Below are 22016 nucleotides of genomic sequence, written 5' to 3'. Positions count from 1 at the left end.
AGGCCAGAGTCACTTGTACCTCTGTGTTGTTATGCCAGAATGACTATACTCGTCTACTATTTGACGTGATTAGTTTGATTTGTATCTTTGTATTCAATGTCCTACAATCCCTTTTACTATGCTATATCTTCCTCTATTTGGTCTTGTTCCTTCTGTGTATCTTCCTTTTTTCTATCCTTTGTATGCATGCCTCCTTAAATAAGGCACAATGTGACGTGATCCTTTGTGAGCGAGGGTCACCCTTGCATGCATTGTAATATATTTGTTTATATAACATTGGTTAGGTTTATTAATATGACTTGTGTATTGTTGATTATATTAGCAATCAACAAGTATATTTCATTATTTATTTACTTGTCATATTTTAAAGTATATGTTTTATTTTTATTTTTATTTGTGTTACAATGATATATTATAGTATTATTTTTGGATATGTTCATCTCATAATATACATTATAAAATTATTATTGTTGTTTGATATTATTTATAATTAATATCTTTGTAATTATTATATGCTATTATAACATATTAAATATATGTTATGTAAATATAATATCATATTGTGTTATCACTTAAATTAATTCTTGTATTATTATTAATATATATATAATATTATATTGATTAGTTTATTAATCAATTTATTATCATTAGTCATCAATACTATATATATTCAAATGTGATAATATTTAAATATATTGTAATCTTCATTGGTTTATAATGTAATTATAATATTTATTATTATTGATTTATTATTAAAATATATGTTAAAATTAGGGATATTATAGCCCTCCCTTCCCGAATTTGCTTGTCCTCAAGCAAAATCATTCATACACCAGCTCTTACATAGACAAAAAACATATTTTCATACAAAGGCCTAGAAGATTTTATAAAACATACATACATCTTTAATGAATGAAAACACGGAGTAGACACAATGCAAATAGATGAAGACATGAAGCAAACACGATGCAAACACATCATATATTCTTTGAAAATTTTCACAATGAAGTAGAGTAAAGGGAATGATTTATAAAATATAGTACCCCAGTACACCTTTTTGATTGTGGATCCTGCACACACAAATAGTTATTAGCATGTACATGTATATAATAGCTTGAAGGAAAGATTAGTCATAATAAATTAGTTCTAGACCGATTTCCTACCAAGCCCAAGAGTGGAACTTTGGCCCTCTTGGCCTTGATGGTAGCCGTTGACATCCATCAAGGTGGTCTACTTGGCAGATTCTTAATTGAATTAAGTTGACATGATGTCAAATCTTAACTTAACCATATCTAAGCCCAGGAGCAAAACTTTGGCCCTCCTGGCCTTGATGGCAGCCTTTGACATCCATCAAGGTGTTCTACTTAGATGGTAATCTTATTCTTCCTACCTAAGCCCAAGAGTGGAACTTTGACCCTCTTGGCCTTGATGGTATCCATTGACATCCATCAAGGTGGTCTACTTAGGAGGTAGTCTTATTCTTCTTAAATATCCTACCTAAGCCCAAGAGTAGAACTTTGGCCCTCTTGGCCTTGATGGCATCCTTTGACATCCATCAAGGTGGTCTACTTAGGAGGTAATTTGATTCACTAATTATTATAATTCACTTTATTACATATATATATGTATTCTACTAAAATTTCAGCTCATCTAGTTCTTGTTGGTCCTTCACATTTTCATCATGTTCTTGATTATATTTAGATCTCTTATTTACTTTGTCCTTTGCTTCCTCATCAAGTGCAACATCCATTTTTTGAACTTGGCTTCTCTTCCCACATGTGTGTCCTAGTTCCCATCTTTCCTTGCAATGAAAGCATAATTTATTTATTTTTAGCTCATCATGATAGCTCTTGATCTCTCTTTTGCATTTATGGCCATGTTCCCATGGTTCCTTGCAATGGTGACATAACTCATCTTTTTGGAAGTCCTTGGAGTGATTTCTTCCCTTTTCATAATGTCTAGAATGTGTGTTAGGTGCATAGTTCTTAGACCTATCATTTATTTGGTGCATGTCAAATTTTAATGCCTTTTGGATGGCATCTTCTAGTCTTTTTGTTTCATGTGCTCCCATTGCATACTTGATCGATTCCTTCAATCCATCTATAAATAAATAGGTGAGTCTCCTTTGTGATATTTTGGGTACCATGGTTGATAACCTTTCAAATTCCCTAGAAAATTTGATTACTCATCCCTGTTGTCTAAGTTGGGTTAATCTTTTGAAGTACCATTTTGCATCTATTCGATCAAATCACTTTATGAGTTTTTGGGTAAATTCATCATAACTCTTAATTTATTTATGTCCCTGGTTGTTAAGGCCATGTTGCCACCAATCTTGTGCTACTCCTCTTAAATGAAGGACATCAAATTGAATAGCACATTTTTTAGTCATAGGATTTAAGGAAATATATGTATCCAACATTTGTACCCATGAGCGTGTTGCAATTCTTTTTGTTCTATCAAATTTTGGAAGGTTTACTTTTACTTATCTCCTCTCTAAGTCCTTTTTCTTGGTGTGTTTGTCTCTTTCTACTTGATAGTGACTTCATCCGAGCATTACAATAATCTTTAAATGGTATCTCCCTTCTAAGTTTGGGATCAATTCTTGAGTACTCATTTATAATTTCATTTATATTATTTACTCCATCTACCTCATCCCCATCTTCTTGTTCTTCTCTAGGTAGGAAGGGACATCTTGTGGGTCTATGCTTTGATTCCGGTATATGAAACTGATTGTTATCATCTTCAAATTGGTGAGAATTTGTATCTCTCCCATTTTTGTTTATATTATGAAGAGCTTCCAAGAGGAGTCAATTTATTTCACTTTTCTCGATTATATCTCAAGCATTTCTTTCAATTTGTTCCATGAGTGCTTTAGAAGTTCAGTTCGTCTATTCCATGAAAGCTTTTAATTCATTACTTATTTGGCTATTAATATTGGTGGACTATTTTCTTCCTTCCCTTTCTAATGCCCTTTGATCTCTTTGACATTTTTGCATTAACAACTTTCCACAGGCTGGCAAGAAAGATGGCTCTGATACCACTTGTAATGTCCCATTTTTTAACTATACCTCAAATTGCTCTTAGTTCTAGTTTAAAGACTTTAAGTATTTATTTTATACTTGGAATTACATAGAATTTGTAATTATCTTCAAGAAATTCCAAATTTAAAAAAAAAATTATTATAAATTATATTTATAATTATATCAATTTAATATTTTTTCTTATTAATTATCTAATTCAGCTTCAATACTTCTTCCTTATCAATAAGATTGAAACAATAGAAAAGTGCCTTGATTATGGTATTGAGTGTAAGCACTGCATCAAAGGAAAATTGAGCTCCATGTGGTTATAAGGCTGGAATCACTTGTACATCTATGTTGTTTTTCCGAAGTGATTGTACCCGCATACTATTCAACGTGATTAGTCTGATTTGTATCTTTGTATTTAGTGTCCTACAATCCCTTTTACTATGCTATATCTTCCTCTATTTGGTCATGTTCCTTCAGTGTATCTTCCTTTTTTCTATCCTTTGTATGCATGCCTCCTTAAATAAGGCATGATGCGACATGATCCTTCGTGAGCGGGGGTCACCCTTGCATGCATTGTAATATATTTGTTTATATAAGGTTGGTTAGGTTTATTAATATGACTTGTGTATTGTTGATTATATTAGCAATCAACAAGTATATTTTGTTATTTATTTACTTTTTATATTTTAAAGTAATATGTTTTATTTTGATTTGTGTTACGATGATATATTATAGTATTATTTTTGGATATGTTCATCTCATAATATACATTATAAAATTATTATTGTTATTTGATATTATTTATAATTAATATCTTTGTAATTATTAAATGCTATTATAACATATTAAATATATGTTATGTAAATATAATATCATATTGTGTTATCACTTAAATTAATTCTTGTTTTATTATTAATATATATAATATTATATTGATTAGTTTATTAATCAATTTATTATCATTAGTCATCAATATTATATATATTCAAATGTGATAATATTTAAATATATTATAATCTTCATTGGTTTATAATGTAATTATAATATTTATTATTATTGATTTATTATTAAAATATATGTTAAAATTAGGGATATTATGCTTGTATGTTGATTTACAATAACTTGCTAGTTAGAAAAGTTAAAGCTTGGATGAATGAATAGTTGAATGGGTTCACTATACTTAGTGAAAAGCTTGAATAGGAAATTTGGACCTTGAATAACTAATTCACCCCTTGTCTTAGTTATTCTAAAGCATTTCTAACAATTGGTATCAGAGCCATCTGCTGATTTAGTTTCAAGGTACTAGAAGTAGGAAGACCAAGATGTCCAAGATAGAAGTTCCCAAGCTCAACAAAGACAAATTTGTTGCATGGCAAAGTTTGATGAAATTGCACCTTGGAGCAATAGGTGACTATGCACAAACTTCAATTGGAATAGAACATGTAAATCTAGCACGACCTCTTACTACAGATGATTTGAACAAAAGGAAGGAGCATAATCAAGCAATGATGGAGATTGCCTCTACACTTAGTTATGCAAAATATGATTACATCAAAGATTGTGACACTACATTCAAGATGTGGAAAGTCTTATCAGATATCTATGGAGGAGATTAGAATGTCCAGAGAGCAAAGAGAGAAATCCTAAGAGAAAATTTTGATGACATGAAAATGGAAGAAGGTGAAAATGTTGCTCAATATGTTGCAAGAATAAAAGAAGTGTTAAATGCAATACAAAGTCTATGTGGTCAATTGGAAGAAGAAACTATCATCAACAAATATTTAAGAACTCTACTCCCTATCTATGCTATTAGAGTTTTAGCCATATAAGAGCTAAGGTGTGTACAAGGAAACACACTAACCTTTGAAGGAATAGTGGGAAGACTTACTACATTTGAATTGTCCAATTTTGATGACTGCAGACCTAAGAACCTTGAATCTACCTTCAAGGCCAAGATGACAATAAAAGACACTGAGGAGGAGACATCAAGAAAGAAGAGAAGAAAGGGAAAACATGCATCTAATGATAGCAGTGCAAATGAGGAAGATTTGGAACAGTTAGAAGCACTATTGGCTAGGAGATTCCATAGAGGAAAAGGTAAATTCAAAGGTAGGATCTCTATAATATGTATCATTTGCAATGAAGTAGGTCATATGTCTAAGAGATGTAATAGAAGAAGAACTACAAAGAAGGAAACAAGTATAGGAACAAGAGAGAAGATGATAGCAAAGACTACAAGGAAAAAGGCAAGAGATGCTACATTGTTGAAGAAGATTTTGATGAGAATGATGATGAAGTAGTCTATGTGACCATAAAGGATGAATAAGATAAAGATGAAGATGAAGCAACAACATTGGTTACCTATGTGAACAAGAATGACAAGTGGATAATAGATAGTGGATGCTCACATCACATGACAGGAGATAAAAGTAAGTTCATTACCTTTACTCAATATGATGGAAATATTGTTAGATTTGGTAGTGATGCTCCATGTCAAATCAAAGAAAAAGGCTCTATTAAACTCACAAAGAAAATTTTATGTGATAATGCATACTATGTTGAAGGATTGAACTACATCTTGTTGAGTGTGTCACAGTTAGGTAATGTAGGTTGCAAAGTAGAGTTTGGAAACAAAACTACCAAGATCTATGACACTGAAGAAAATTTGATAGGAAAAGGTGAACAAACTAGGAGTAATCTATTTTATCTAGATATGGAAGATGCAACGTGTCTTGTTGTTAGACTTTATGATTTGTGGTTGTGGCATAAAAGGCTATGTCATGTTAACTTTGATAATCGAATTAGCATTAGCAAGAAGAAGAAGGTCAGAGGGTTGCCCAAATTAAAGAAACCTAAAAACAAAATGTGCAAACAATGTCAACTAGGGAAGATGACTAAGTCTAGATTCAAAAGCAAAACATACACTTCCAAAGAAGTACTAGAATTAGTCCATACAAACTTATGTGGTCCAATAGAAGTGCAAAGCTAGCTAGGAGATAGATACATAATGCTACTTGTAGATGATTATTCTAGGATGATGACTATTATGTTTTTAAAGAAAAAATATGATGCATTTCAAATGTTTAAGTGCTATTTGGCTAGAGTTCTGAAGGAAACAGGAAAGAACCTGAAATGCCTAAGGTCAGACAGAAGAGGTGAGTTCACATCAAAAGAGTTTGAAATATTATGCAATGAAAAAAGTATCACAAGAAAAAAATTAGCACCAAGAACTCCACCATAATAGGTCAGTGATTAACTATGCTAGAACCTTGATGATAGAGAAAAATGTTGCACTAAAGTACTAGAGAGAAGCTATAAGTACTGTAGTCTACACATTGAATAGAGTTTAAGTCAAGAAAGGTACAAATGTAACACCTTTCAAATTATGGTATGGTCACTCATCTGGTGTTAAACATTTCAAAGTATTTGGTTATAAATGCTATATTCTTAAAAATACTAGAAATGGCAAGTTTGATGCAAAAAGTGATGAAGGCATATTCTTTGGATACTCCACTAGAAGCAAAGCATATAAGTGTTTGAACACTTACACTAACAAGATTGTGGAGAGTGAAAATGTAAATTTTGATGAGCATGTAGAAGTCAAGATTGATGAAACTAAGAAACTAGAGGATTATATATCCTTTGTATACTTCTATGAAGGAATGGATATTGAAGAAAATGCTACAAATCAAGTTGGGAATTAACAATAAATTTTAGTATTAGCTAAGTCACATGTAGTGAATGTTGAGCTGCATTTAGAAGTTGAGCTACAGAATGTAGAACATGCACATTCTGGTTCTAAAAATAGTATACATGAGAGGAATGATGAAGTGCCAAATGAAGAAGAATAGAATGACTCTAAAGTTGAAGGATCAAACATGGAAAGAAGGACAGAACCAAGGTTAGCCAAGTATGTGAGAAGACATCACCTTGCAGATCAAATCATTGGTGATGAGGATGCTAGACCAATGACAAGGAATAGACTAAGGAATGAATCATGTATATTGAGCAAGGTTGAACATAAAATAGTGAAATATGTACTACAAGATGATGATTGGTATAAAGCCATGGAATAGGAGATAGATTAGATTGAGAAGAACAAAACATGGATTCTAGTTCCTAGACTAGCTAATAAGAATGTGATTGGTACCAAATGGTTGTTTAGAAACAAAATTTATGAGAATGGTGAGATAACAAGAAACAAAGCTAGACTAGTTTGCAAAGGCTATGCACAAGAAGAAATATTGGATTATGGGGTAACATTTTCCCCTATTGCAAGAATGGAAGGAGTAAGAACATTACTTACATATGCTACATACAAAGGTTTCAAAGTGTACCAAATGGATGTTAAGTCTGCTTTTCTAAATGGTATACTAGAAGAGGAAGTCTACATAGAACAACTAGAGGGATATGTAGATGATAAGAACAAGGACATGGTTTGCAAACTACACAAGGCAGTTTATGGATTGAAGCAAGCACCTAGAGCATGGTATGAGAGATTGCACAAATATCTTGTGAAAATAGGATTTGAGAGAATAGATGACAATAGAAACTTGTACATCAAAGCTATAAAAGGTAAAGATATTTTGATATCAGAAATCTTTGTTGATGATATAATATTTGGAGGAAAAGATGTTCCATGCAAAGATTTTGCTGATCAAATGAAGCATGAATTTGAGATGTCAACATTTGGAGAAATCAAATTCTTTTTTGGATTACAAGTACATCAATTGAAATATGGCATATTTGTGACCCAATCCAAATACATCAAGGAGATACTTAAAACATTTGGATTAGAAGAGTCTAAACCAATTAGCATGCCAATGGTAACTAGACATAAGCTATCCAAGAATGATGAGTTTGATGAAGTAAAACAGACATTGTATAGATCAATGATTGGAAAGTTGTAATATGTTGTACATAGTAGACCAGACATTGTATTACCTATTGGAATAGTGGTGAGATTTTTTGCAAATCCAAAACAAAATTAGTTAATGGTAGTGAAGAGAATGCTAAGGTACCTAAAAGGAACTAAAGACTTTGGTCTGTACTACAAGAGGAGTGAAAAAATTGAACTAAAAGCTTACACTAATGCAGATTAGGGAGGTAACATTGATGATAAAAAAAAAGCACTAGTGGAGGAGCATTTTTCTTGGGAAAAAGGTTGATTACATGGACTAGCAAAAAGAAAAGTTGTACCTCACAATCCACTACTGAAGCTGAATATGTTGTAGTTGCTATAAATTGCACCAATATTGTGTGGATCAAACATTTGCTACAAGGTATGAAGGAAGAGGTAACTGAGCCTGTGATACTTTATTGTGATAATACAAGTACAATCAACATATCAAAGAGCTCTATAATGCATGCTAAAACCAAACATATTGCAATCAAGTATCACTATGTAAGAAAGTTGGTGGAAGACAAACAAGTGAAGATGGAATATGTTAGCTCGAAGGAATAGATTGCTGACATCCTCACAAAAGCACTACCTAAAGATGATTTTGAATATCTTAGAGGTAAGTTAGGGGTGATACCCCTAGCCAAGGCTACTTGAAGCAAAATGAAGACTGCTTTGCATCAAATGAGTTGATTGTTTAAATGATTTTACACATTGATGCAGAGGTTGTTTACTTTAGGATCTATTCCTAAAGTAGTAGAAGTACTAAAGTTTCAAATCAGTCACAAGCAAGGTGATAGAGGGAGAAATTAAATGAACCTACAAAAGCTAATATATCTTTGGCATTGTTGTTAAAGAGGGAGAAATTGTGAGAAACTGATCAAATGTTGATGATCTAGTGATTTAAAGTATGAGGGAGATCAAAATCAGATCAAATGAAGATAGAGGAAAAAGTTGAAAAAATAATCAAAAGTTGATTAAAACAGTAGAAGATGAGCAATACAGAGGGAGAAAAACAAAGAACAAGGATACAACAACTAAGAGGGAGAAGTAGAAATGAAACAATCAAGATAGTAGAGGAAGATGTAAAAAATAATCGTAAAATAATTACTTTTTGGCATTTGACTTACTATTCTAACCTAGTGTGCATTTGGTTAAATAGTTTAGTCTAATGGTTGATTAGTTTGGTTTGCCATCAATGCCAAAGAGGGAGATTGTTCAAAATTTGATTGAAAAGCTCATTAATGAAGATCAACAAGGGAGATTGTTGCAAAGAAGGAAGATTTTTGTTTTCAATCATTGTTTTGTCATTGATGTCAAACCTACTATTTGTATGAATGAAATTTTCTTATAAGATCCAAGTACTATCACTTAGTTGATTGATGAAGAGGATTTGATCAACAAGATGCAACAAGACTACCTAAGAGAAAGGTTGAGTTATGATGTTGTAATGAAGTACAAGGATCAGTTAAGACAACGATTAAATGATGTATTGATAACATGCCCAAAGAGACAAAGGTTGGTCACACTTAGAAACATTGAAGGAACAAGTTGTAACAAGGTTGACTACAAAGCTTAAAGTAAGATCATTAGTGGGTGCCAAGCAAGTTAGTTGAAGCTGAGAAAATTCTTAGTTGGAGTTGAGTAACAAGAAATTATAGTGTGTGCCAAGTGATCTTAAGGTGCCGAGTGAAGTTCATGTGCCTAGCATCAAAAAATCTTAGTTAGTGTTTAGTGATCTTCAGATGCTGAGCATCAAGAAAAACATAGTTGATGCCTAGTAATATAGTATGTACTAAGCACTAGTATTTCAATAGTGTTGAGCTACTAAATTATTTTAAATAACAAATATTTGCCAAATCTAAGCTAACAAAGTGGTTACCTTGAATTTTTGAACTAGTTCAAAGATAAGGATGATGAGCTTGTGGCACATAATTCTATGTAAACCATTTTTAGGCAAATTCAAGAAGTTTCTAGAGGAAGAAAAATATGGGTTAGATACAATGAATCCTACCAAATCCATACAAATTGAAATCAAAAGGAAGGAAGAATTGAGTGGGAAAAGAACTCCAACACTTCTATTTAAGGAGTCATAGACCAAGAAGCAAATGCTTCTACTACCAAAGAGTCAAATTACAAAGTGTTTAGAAGGGTGTCAAGAAGAAGGAAGACTAGAGAGGCTCTACTTCTACAAGTGGTTGCACTAGTAAATTGAGCATGAAGACTCAAGGGGACTAAGCTTGAAAGGAGGCCAAGCTATCAAAGTTGTAGAGATTAAAGGCTAGGCAATGGTATGAGCTAAGAAGTGATCTGAGATCTACAAGTTGTATATTATAGTTAGATCAAAGTTTTTCTAATACTCTTTAGCAATTGTATTAGATATTGATGCAGGAGCATCTAGAGGTATAAGGGCAATCTTGTGTCAGCCAAAAAAATGTACTTAGACTTAGTTTCTATTTTATGTCTTTACATTTTTGGATACCCATTTGGCTCAAATAAAGGTTCCAACTCTCATAGTTCAACTATCAGTGTATTTGAAAATCCCGAAAAAATAGGAGCATGCAATTTGACCATCATTTTGGTGACCTAGAAGGTGTGACTTGGCCAGATGAATGTAATCGAGATTTAGAGCATTCCAAAAAAAGAATTAGGTCAAAAGGCCCCACGGTTTGAAAGTTATTGCAGTTTTTCAGGTTTTGGAGACCCCCTAAGAATGCTTCAAAGTCAGGTTTGGGGCATTAAATGACCTCGAAAAGGGTTGAAAAATGGGGGACGAGCAAATCTCGTCCATAGGGCTATAGAGCGCTTCAAGAGATTTCCAAAAATGTAAACAGTTCGTCAATCGGAGTTACGGTTCAAAAGTTATGCCTCCCGGAAGTTCGGCTACCGTTTCTGGATTCTTCTAGAATTGCACCGACTTCTAACGCAGCTTCCGGAACCTTCTATTTTGTCGGTGGATGCCTACTAGCACTTTCTAGAATGTACTCCTAGTCCTTAACCCTCTGGGGTCTATTTAAGGAGATTTCTGGCATTGTAAAAGGCAGTTCGGATTGGAGCTTGAGAGGAGGTGCTAAAAGGAGAAATATTCTCCAGATTTATGCTATTGTAAGCCCGTAGGGCATGTTTTGAAGTTTATTTTCTCTGCACTGTTTGTACTGGCATATTTTCTCAGTTAATATAATTCCCCTTTCTATTGTGTCTATTCTGTTGTTGGGTTGTCTCCCCATCAAGTGGTATCAAAGCCAGGTTTTCCTGAGTGTGTAGACAGAGCGCCGACTGTGAGGCAGTTTGCACCAGGACTGTGTGGTTGTGGGTTTGAGTTAGAAGATGCCTCCATGAAGAGAGTGTGGCAGAAGGGCTAGAGCTATTGATCCTGAGGAGGTTAGAGCCCTCCAGAGACAGGTACAAGCATTGCAAGAGGAGCTTCGTAGAGGAGCAAATATTGCTGCAGATGACAATAGTGAGGATGACAATGAAGAGGAAGTAATGGAAGTTGACGGGGAAGTTCTGAATCCTATAGAGGAAAGGCTTTTTAGGGCCATTTCTAGGTTTGGGAAAAGACCTACAATTGAAGTGGGTATATTTTTGGGAAATTTGAAACCAGATGAGTTGATCGATTGGATCAATGAACTGGACGAATACTTTGAGTATGAGGATATAAGGGACCCAGATAGGGTTAAGTTTGCAAAGGCCAAACTAAAAGGCCATGCTAAAATTTGGTGGCAAGAGATTCAACTGGAAAGACTTAGAAGAGGAAAGGAGAAGATCACAAGGTGGGATCGCATGGTGGACAAATTGAAGAAGCAGTTCATTCCTGTGGACTATGAGCTTGATCTGTTTAAAAAGATGCATGGGTTAAAGCAAGCAGGAAGGTCAGTCCAAGAATATACAGAGGAGTTTTACCGACTCTTTATTAGAGTGGGGCATGCAGAGGCAAATAAGGAGAAGGTTGCTCGTTATATCAGTGGGTTACGACCTAGCATTCAGGAGGAATTAAGTCTGGTAAGAATGACCGGCGTTGAAGAAGCATACCAGTTTGCCCTACGAGTTGAAGAGAAGCTGAGTAAAAGGTTTGAAGGAAGACAAAGAGGGCAAGGTCAAGGAGGAAGGGGAAGCGGTAGATCATCTGGAGGCCGCAATGAAACTCAAAAGAAAAATGAAGATGAGGGTACTAGCAGGAACCAGAGGAATGAGGGTTTCAACCGCTCCCATGATCAAGATTTTGGAAACCAAAGAGGAAGAGGTAGAGGACGTGGACAGGGAAGAGGAGGCTTCCGTGGTACCTGTTTCCATTGCAATGAAGAAGGTCATCGTGCCTTTGAATGCCCTCAATGATAAGGAAGGACAAATAGGAGAGCTGAGGGCCAAGCTAGGGTTGCTCATGTGGATGAGGATGCACAATCATCACATTCAGAGGATGTAGAAAGAGGAGAGGCCTTGGTAAATGAAAGAGTCCTACTAAGTGGTGAGAATGAACTAGGGCAACGGAGGAGTTTGTTTCGTACCAGATGCAAGTGTGAGGATAAATGTTGTGATGTGATCATTGATGGTGGTAGCACTGATAACCTGGTATCAGAAGAGATGGTCTCTAAGCTGAAGCTCAAGAGGGAGAAACATCCCCAGCCCTATCGAATTTCTTGGGTAAAAGATGATCATAAGGTCCTGGTAAGTGAACAATGTTTAGTAAAATTCAAAATTGGGAGTTACCATGATGAAGTTCTTTGTGATGTTATTTCGATGGATGTTTGCCATCTATTGTTGGGTAGACCATGGCAGTTTGATAGACATGCAATACATGATGGACATGCAAACACATACTCTCTAACAAAGGATGGAGTTCGCCACAAATTGAAGCCCATGAAAAAGGAAGGTGAAAAGGTATGTAGCAGTGCTAGGATTTGTCTTGTTGATGGAAGGAAGTTTTTAGATGGCATGAAACATCAGCGTATGTGCTATGCTTTGATTCCTAGGAAAGATAAAGAAGGTAGTAGTGAAATACCATTTGAAGTTTCAGATTTACTAGGGGAATTTGGAGATATTATCTCTGATAATGTCCCAGATGGATTGCCACCAGTAAGGCAAATCAGACATCAGATAGATCTGATTCCAGGAGCTAGTTTGCCTAACAAGGCTGCTCATAGGATGACTCCTACTGAAACAGAGGAGCTAAATAGACACGTTCAGGAGCTGTTGAGGAAGGGCTTGATTCGAGAGAGCCTGAGTCCATGTGCAGTACCTGCAGTACTTGCACCAAAGAAGGATGGAGAATGGAGGATGTGTACAGATTCTCGAGCTATAAATAGGATAACCATCAAGTACTGGTTTCCTTTACCAAGGATGGATGATCTTATGGACTGCTTGAGTGGAGCTCAGTACTTCACAAAGATAGATCTGAAGAGTGGCTATCATCAGATACGGATTCGAGAAGGAGATGAGTGGAAAAAAGCCTTCAAGACCAAGGAGGGTCTTTATGAGTGGTTAGTCATGCCCTTTGGATTGACGAACGCCCCAAGCACCTTCATGCGGCTCATGAATGAGGTACTTAAGAAGTTCTTGGGAAAATTTGTTATTGTCTATTTGGATGATATTTTGATTTTCAGCAAGACTTTGGAAGAACATTTACTGCATATTCGTAGTGTCCTTGAAAGGCTAAGGGAAGAGAAACTGTTAATTAATCTAAAGAAGTGTGTCTTTGCAAAAAGGGAGTTAGTCTATTTGGGATTTGTTATATCACCTGAAGGTCTCAAAATGGATCCAGAGAAGGTAAAAGCCATCTTGGAATGGCCTACTCCAAGGTCTGCTACTGAGGTAAGATCATTTCATGGTCTGGTTAGTTTTTACAGGAAGTTTATTAAGAATTTTAGTGGCATATGTGCACCTCTAACTGATACAATAAGAGGGGATAGAAAAGAGTTCAAATGGACTGCAGCAGCTGCGAGAAGTTTTGAATTGCTGAAGAAGAAGGTGACTGAACAGCCTGTGTTGGCACTTCCAGATTTCAAAAAAGTATTCCAGGTGGATTGTGATGCTAGTGGTAGCGCTATTGGGGCTATATTAAGCCAAGAAGGTAAGCCTATTGCATATTTTAGTGAAAAATTGAATGATGCAAAGAAGAAGTATTCTGTTTATGATCAAGAGTTCTATGCAATAGTTCAGGCCTTAAAGAAATGGAGGCATTATTTATTGCCAAAGGAATTTGTTTTGTATACTGATCATTAGGAATTACAGTACCTAAATAGCCAAGGTAAATTGAATCAGAGGCATATGTAGTGGGTAGAATTCTTGCAGAGTTATACATTTGTGTTAAAGCATAGAAGTGGAAAATCTAACAGGGTTGCAGATGCATTAAGTAGGAGATAGTTGTTGCTTACAACAATGCAGGTTGAAGTAGTTGGGTTTGATGAACTCAAGAATTTGTACCCCGAGGATCCTGATTTTGCTGAAGCAAGGAAAGCTTGTAAAGAACCTGTTGCTGTAGACAGAACCAAGTGGTTAGACTATTTGATTCAGGATGGCATGTTGTTCAAAGGCAGTCCATTGTGCATTCCAAGGAGTTCCATGAGGAAAAATTTGATTAAGGAGAAACACAGTGGAGGGATGGAAGGACATTTTGGTCGGGATAAGACCATTTCCATTCTTAGAGAACATTATTTTTGGCCTCAAATTACATAGGATGTGAAGAAGTTTGTACAGAGTTGTCAGGTTTGTCAAGTTGCCAAGGGGTTTAGTCAAAATACTGGCCTATATCAGCCATTGCATGTTCCATCAAGGCCCTGGGAGGACATAAGTATGGATTTTGTTCTTGGATTGCCAAGGACACAAAGGGGTAATGACTCAGTATTCGTGGTGGTTGATAGGTTCTCCAAAATGGCACATTTCATTCCATGCCACAAAACTCATGATGCTGTCCATATTGCAGACTTGTTTTTCAAAGAGGTGGTAAGACTACATGGTCTTCCAAGAAGTATAGTTTCTGACCGAGATACTAAATTTGTGGGGTATTTTTGGAGGACATTGTGGAAGAAGTTGAGAACAGACTTGAAATTTAGTTCCATGCATCACCCACAGACTGATGGCCAAACAAAAGTGGTAAATAGAAGTCTGGGCAATTTGTTGAGATGTTTAGTTGGAGATAAGCCCAAGGGATGGGATTTGATTCTACCACAGGCAGAGTTTGCTTATAATAACTTTGTAAATAGGAGTACTGGAAAATCACCATTTCAAATTGTATATGGAAATAGCCCAATGACTGCACCAGAATTGAGGAAGATAGAACAAGGGGAGAGAACAAGTGCTGAAGCTGAGGATTTTGCTGAACACATCAAGCGTCTACATGAGGAGGTCCAAGCACACATTATCAAGATGAATCAAGAGTATAAAGCTAGGGCTGATCAAAGGAGAAGACATAAGGAATTCCAAGTAGGGGATCTTGTCATGGTGCACTTACGAAAAGAAAGATTTCCAGTTGGTACTTACAACAAGCTGAAAATGAAGAAATTTGGCCCCTGCAAGGTTTTGAAGAAACATAACTCAGGAAATGCATATGAGGTGGAGCTGCCAGATGGTATTCACATTTCTCCCATTTTCAACATTGCAGATTTGACAGAGTATCATGATGATGGTGCAGATGAGGAGCTGGTTTTAGAGCCGTGTCCAATTCCTGCTTCTAAGAAGGAGGAGATAGAAGACATTCTAGATCATCGTGTGGGTAGGAGTACCAGAAACAGGCAGTATGAAGAGTATTTGGTCAAATGGAAAGGACGGCCAATTGAGGACTCGACTTGGATTTCAGCAGCTGAGGTTTCCCATTTGGGATTTCCTCTACCATCCATAAAGTGACAGGGTCACTTTTCAATCTACCCTAGGTGTCTGATGCAGGAGCATCCAGAGGTATAAGGGAAATCCTGTGTCACCCAAAAAAATGTACTTAGACTTAGTTTCTATTTTATGTCTTTACATTTTTGGATACCCATTTGGCTCAAATAAAGGTTCCAACTCTCATAGTTCAACTATCAGTGTATTTGAAAATCCCAAAAAAATAGGAGCATGCAATTTGACCATCATTTTGGTGACCTAGAAGGTGTGACTTGGCCAGATGAATGTAATCGAGATTTAGAGCATTCCAAAAAAATTAATCAGGTCAAAAGGCCCCACTGTTTGAAAGTTATTGCAGTTTTTCGAGTTTTGGAGACCCCCTAAGAATGCTTCAAAGTCAGGTTTGGGGCATTAAATGACCTCGAAAAGGGTCAAAAAATGGGGGACGAGCAAAGCTTGTCCATAGGGCTATAGAGCGCTTCGAGAGCTTTCCAAAAATGTAAACGGTTCGTCAATCGGAGTTACGGTTCAAAAGTTATGCCTCCCGAAAGTTCGGCTACCGTTTCTGGATTCTTCTAGAATTGCACCGACTTCTAACGCAGCTTCCGGAACCTTCTATTTTGTCGGTGGATGCCTACTAGCACTTTCTAGAATGTACTCCTAGTCCTTAACCCTCCAGGGTCTATTTAAGGAGATTTCTGGCATTGTAAAAGGCAGTTCGGATTGGAGCTTGAGGGGAGGTGCTAAAAGGAGAAATATTCTCCAGATTTATGCTATTGTAAGCCCGCAGGGCATGTTTTGAAGTTTATTTTCTCTGCACTATTTGTACTGGCATATTTTCTCAGTTAATATAATTCCCCTTTCTATTGTGTCTATTCTGTTGTTGGGTTGTGTCCCCATCAGATATGAAAATCCTATGGACTTAGGTTGGTTTAATAGCCATTTGTAATTCCTTTAATAGGGTGGCATTCCAAGTGAACGTTCTAAAGTCCTCTAACCAGGTCCACTTCTAATAGGGTGATTAAATCCTCTAACAAGGTCACATTTAACAATGTGTTGTAAGCCTTTACTAGGGCAGACCTTTCATAGGGCATCACTTCAAAAGAGTGAGAATTGAGTAGCATGTTATTGGTGGTTTTTTTCAAATTGGGTTTCCACATAAATCTCTATGTTATGTGCTGATTTCTTATGTGTTATGCTTGCATGTTGATTTACAGTAACTTGTTGGTTAGAAAAGTTAAATCTTGGATGAATCAATGGTTGAATGGGATCACTATACTTAGTGAAAAGCTTGAATATGACATTTGGACCTTGAATAACTGATTTGCCCCCCGTCTCAATTATTCTAAAGCATTTCTAACATTTTCAAGTTTGTTCCACATGTCATGGATAGTAGGGAAATCTTTCACTTCATCAAATTTAGAATAATTGAGAGAGGAAGCAATATCAATAATCATTATATTGTTATTCTTCATACCCACCATCTAATTCAGAGTTAAAGGCTCAGATGGTTCCACATACTAGTTCTCCAAGAAGTGTAGACCTCTATCTCCAATGGTTCCTAGATGTAGCTTCATCAATTCGTACCATGCTAAAAAATTCTCTCGGTTAAGCTTAGAAATCTATCTTCTATAAGACATCTTGATATTTAGCTTAGGTCTTTGAAACCTTTCCTACAAGCACCAAAAAATTTGATACCAATTGTTGGAAATGAAATAAGTAACTAAGAGGGGAGGGTTGAATCAGTTACTACAAAACCAAGTCCCTTGGATGCCAATACAAAATTCTCACTGAGAAAACTTTATCCTTGCTCTACTTAGTTAGAACTAGATATTATCGATATCTAAGCCTATGTGATTGATTAGTGACCAAACACATAATCATTTGTAAATCATTCACTAGGAAAACATTACAAGGTCATCATTGCAACTGAGATATCTAATAAAGGCTAAGTAGACAATACATATACTAAGTAGAACAATGATTTTTTGAGTATTTTAGTAACAACTGAGCAGATATGCAAGCCGAGTAATATAGTATGTGTTGAGAAATGTAATAGAGATTGAGCATTTTGGGAAGTTATCAAGATTCAATAAAATATACTTATAGAAGTTGAGGATCAGCCTACATGATCGAGCGTCAAGGCACTCAAGTGATGAGTAATTTGGTTTTGATATATGAGTTTATAATGACACAAACTCATACTTAAATCATTTTGGTTGACATTCCTATGAAATTTAATATATAAAGAACCAAATAAGATTTTGATTATGCATTATTAATAGAAGGTAATGATCCCTAGGTGTGTAATTTGACCAATTAGAGAAATGGGTGTAAATGGAAAATGATGATGAACTTTAAACTATTGATCAAGATCTAGAAAATTCACAAGAAGTCTATTTAAAGATGATTCTAACACTAGAATCAGAAGAGGTGAGAGAAGGAGATGATGATTGAAAGCATGTTGAAATATGTAAGGAGAATTCACATATGGAGTAATAAGGGAAGTTATAGAGATAGAGCCAACAAAGAGAAGGCATTCAAAGTAGTGAAGGACTAAACATATTTATTAGATTAGGAAAATCAAATCAAAGATATAGAAAGGAGGAAGCCCAATATCATCTTGTAGAGCATACTAAGGGCCAGGTATTAAATCAATTATTTTGTAATTGAATCATGGAAAATATCTTAACAAAGTGGTCCTAACAGGCCTATGTAAATCTCCTAACAGAGTCCTTACTTAATTGTGAGCATAAAATCCTATAACAAGGTGAGACCTAACAGTAGTTTAAGTCTTTAATGGGACAAACCTTTCATAGGATAGATCATATCTTATGGTCAAGTGGAAAAAATAAGCATAGAGGTTAAGGCTATAATGAATGAAGCATGTAACATATGCCTTGAAGAATTAAATGGAATCAGGGATGCTACTTGGCCTAATGTGGATACAGATATAGCTATCTAGGTAGTTATAGAAAAGATAAAGGCTTTATCTTTATGGGATAGTGATTGGATAGATAACAAATATAGATAAAGGTAGAAGAGACCAAATAGACAGAAAAGGAAAGCAAAATGATGGGCAGTTAGAATACAAGAAAAATTATGCTAAAGACTCTCGTGGAAAGTGCCACCAACCAATTTTGAAATTGCTTCTCCAATTTTGTCTGAATATAGAGAATATTTATAGATGTAATAGTATAAAATATCTTTTAATTTTTTTTTCTAATCAATTTTTCACATCTGTCCTCCCATCTGAAGCTTGTTAAAATCCTTCTATAAAAGGATTTCCAAGATGTGGACTGAGGGTCTAAAGTCTATAGAATTTTAGTGTTTTTGCTATTACAGTTGGTCTAAGTTTTGTGTCAAATGTATGGTGTATTAAATTTTACAAATTTGAGAATGTAATTGATCTTGAATGACAAGTTTTGTCATGTCTTGGATTATATTTTAGCTTCATATCATTAATGTATACTTTTCAAGGAAAATTTATACAAAGGAGAGTTATGTATATCTATGTCTTTAAGTTTTGTCACTATTTTCATGTATATGTTATTTTGAGATTGAAATGAGAAAGGTTCTTTTCAATTTAATGTAGCTTGGATGAGTTGTATATCTTTTCATTTTTAGCTTTTGATTCAAGGAATTAAGTAAATACTTTTATGAATTGATAGGGTTTCTAGGTATATGAGAGGGATAACATAAGAATGAAATTTAGGGCTAATAACTAATAAGTTTAATTGCAAGTCAATTAAATAGGTCTAGGATTACTGGTTTGACTCTGTATAATAATTGATAAGGCACTGATCATTCATTGATGTGGTCATGTGGTTGCACAATAAACATGTAAATCAAAATCAAATTTCCATTTCTGTAATGAAGAACTAAATTGTTGGTCATTCCATTGTTGTAATAGCTTTCATGGAGTTTATAGTTAGTTGATGTAACACATAAATTAATTAGAATATCAAGAAGATTATTGACCATTTATCTTCTATAAGGGATAAATATGAAGAATATGAATATTAGTGAATAAGTCTAGAGACAAGAATTATAGAAGAAGCCAAATTAATCCCTAGGTGCACTCACTTTGGCCTTGCAAAGCCTAAAGAGTAGAAAGCCCATATGTTTTTTTTTGAAGTTTGTCTAGATCTAAGAAAGGTTTCTATTGAATGTGGGATCTAGCTAGTCCTTAGGCATTTATATTTTTTTTTCATCCTAGTACAAGGCTTATGTAACCTATAGTTTGTTTAAAACACCAACAAAACATTGACTCTACTTAGGAGCCTATGAGAAGACCTCATATTTGAAATGCTAGAGTCTTTCTTGTGAGTCACATATCTACAGTTATACACCTATTATTTTGTAAGCCTGTATTTTGGTATTGGTCACTTTTGAGTAACAAACCTTGAGAATATACAAAATCCCAATACCACAAAATTTGTGTGACATAGGGTGTGCTTGCATAGTGCCCTATTTACCACATAGAGTTTACATTATTCAAAAATATAATATTAAATTCATTTGGGTTGGGTCCCTTTGTCAAATATATTTTTAATAAATACCTTGCCCATGATTTTCCTTCCTTTATAAATCATTGTATAAAAACTTTCCCCTAATGGGTGGTGACTTAGTCTTAGGTTTTGTTAACTAATGCTCATAATGAAGTGAAGAATAGATGATAGAAGGAAGAATACTAGAGCATATGTAAGTGAAAACCCTGATGTCCCTTTGTATATAGAGTTACCAAAAGGTGGTAAAAATAATTGTCCCAAGAATGGAGAAATAAGTCATGCATGGAAAACTAGAGATAACTTTCAATTCTAGCCTATAGTTGAGAAAGAAGTCTTATCCCATAGCTCTGAATCTAAGAGTACTAGGTTTCTAGGTAATCTTTTTGTTACACATTTTCATGAAGAGCATCCTTACCAAGACAAAATGGTGTCATCTATGGGGGATAGTTCTTTTAGATGTAGTTATTTAGGAGGAATAAATCAACATCCTAGACCTAGAAGTGTTCAATCAAATAGATCTCACCCTTGTCATGTTCCTTTCATTGAGAGAAACCTTATTAATCTTAGTAACCCTATAGAATAAAAAATAATGACAATAGATCCTAATGATTTGCTTAAAAATATAGAGATTCTTAGAAAAAAGGTTGCTGAAGAAGACGCCAAACACATACATCTGGAGAAAGAAAAGGAACAGGTTGCTATGAATGCTCTCATAGAGAGAGAAGCCTTACTTAGAAGGATGAATTCTTTGAAGGAGCAAAAAAAGAAATTAGAAGAAAGATCTTTTAAGTTAAATGCAGATTTTTTTGTGGATGTTGAAGTTTTGAGATCCAAAGTTCAAGAACAAGAATACCTCATAAAAGAAAAGGAAGGGTTTCTCATCTCCCAAATCCAACCCTAAAAGCCTATTGAACCTAAAGACATAGACTTAATTGTGAAAAAACCTAATAAAGGAAAGAAGAAGGTAATAGGGATTCAAATAAATGAGCCCCAATTTCTTTCAAACAAATCTACAAGTCTTGTCACGTCTAAACTTGATCTAGATTTATAGAAAGCCAAGAAAGAAAGAGAGAATTTGGCTAAAGAACTTGAGAAAATTGGAAATGAAGACTAGGCCATTAAGACTAGAAGAGAAATACATTTCATTAACATTGTGGTGTCCACAACACATGCCCCATTCCTTGTTAGGAATGGGGACCCCCTACTTTTCTCGACTCCTGAACTCACAGTTTGAGAGTTGGGAGAAGAAAGTTTGGTTAAATGTTTGAGTCGTAGAGTTAAAATTTACAAAAAAACACAAAAAAAATTAAAAATAGAAAAACACAAAAAATTTAAAAATTGCAAAAATCACAAAAAAAAAAAAAAAGATAAGTCAAATAACACAAAAACATTGGAAAATGGAAAAATTTGAAATGTAAATTTCAAAAAAAGAAAAAAAAAAAGACCCTCACCTACATGCACGCACGCTAAGGCACATCACATATTGTGCTTGGCACAAAAGCAACAAGGGGTTATACAACCCCTCTTTCTCCCCTTTTTCCTTTCATTGTTTCAAAGTTTTTTTTTGCAACACACAAACTATGCTAGGTGAGCCTTTCCCCCCCATGCCCTTTCTTTTCTTGCCATGGCACTGCGAGTTGGTGTTGCACGCTAGTCGTTCCTACACTGGGCCATGCTGGCCATGCTATGCCAGCTATGCCATCCATAGGCCATGCTAGCCATGTTGTGCACTGATGCGTGTGCCCTAGCCTCAATGTCACC

This window comes from Cupressus sempervirens, chromosome 4 (genome assembly GCF_028749045.1).
Source record: "Cupressus sempervirens isolate cs-2001-9-10 chromosome 4, ASM2874904v1, whole genome shotgun sequence".
NCBI lineage: Eukaryota > Viridiplantae > Streptophyta > Pinopsida > Cupressales > Cupressaceae > Cupressus > Cupressus sempervirens.
The sequence above is the reverse complement of the archived record's forward strand: the minus strand, read 5'-3'. Positions refer to the sequence as shown.